This window comes from Lupinus angustifolius, unplaced genomic scaffold (genome assembly GCF_001865875.1).
Source record: "Lupinus angustifolius cultivar Tanjil unplaced genomic scaffold, LupAngTanjil_v1.0 Scaffold_650, whole genome shotgun sequence".
NCBI lineage: Eukaryota > Viridiplantae > Streptophyta > Magnoliopsida > Fabales > Fabaceae > Lupinus > Lupinus angustifolius.
The window spans coordinates 20362-20936 of NW_017727976.1; positions in this window are offsets into that span (position 1 = coordinate 20362).

Consider the following 575-nt stretch of genomic DNA (forward strand, 5'->3'; position numbering starts at 1 on the left):
CTCATCCTCGTCCTATCCTCATCCTCATTCTCGTCCTCATCCTCATCCTATCCTCATCCTCGTCCGTCGTCTTATCCTATCCTCATCCTCGTCCTCATCCTCATCCTATCCTCATTCTCATTCTCGTCCTCATCCTACCCTAATCATCTTCATCATCGTCATCCTCGTCCTCATCCTATCCACATCATCATCGTCATCCTAATCAACATCCTCAACCTCATCCTATCCTCATCCCCATTCTCATTCTCGTCGTCATCTTATCATCATCCTCATCCTATCCTCATCATATCCTCATCCTCTTCCTCATCCTCATTCTACTCCTCAGCCTATCATCATCTTCATTCTCGTCCTCATCCTATCCTCATCCTCGTCCTAATCCGTATCCTATCCACACCCTCATTATCGTCCTAAACCAATCCTCATCCTCGTCCTCATCCTATACTTATCCTCATTCTCGTCCTCATCCTATCCTCATCCTGATCTTCTTCCTTATCCCCATCCTACCCTCATCCTCATCCTCATCCCGATCTTCCTCCTTATCCCCATCCTATCCTCATCCTCATCCTCCTCCTTAT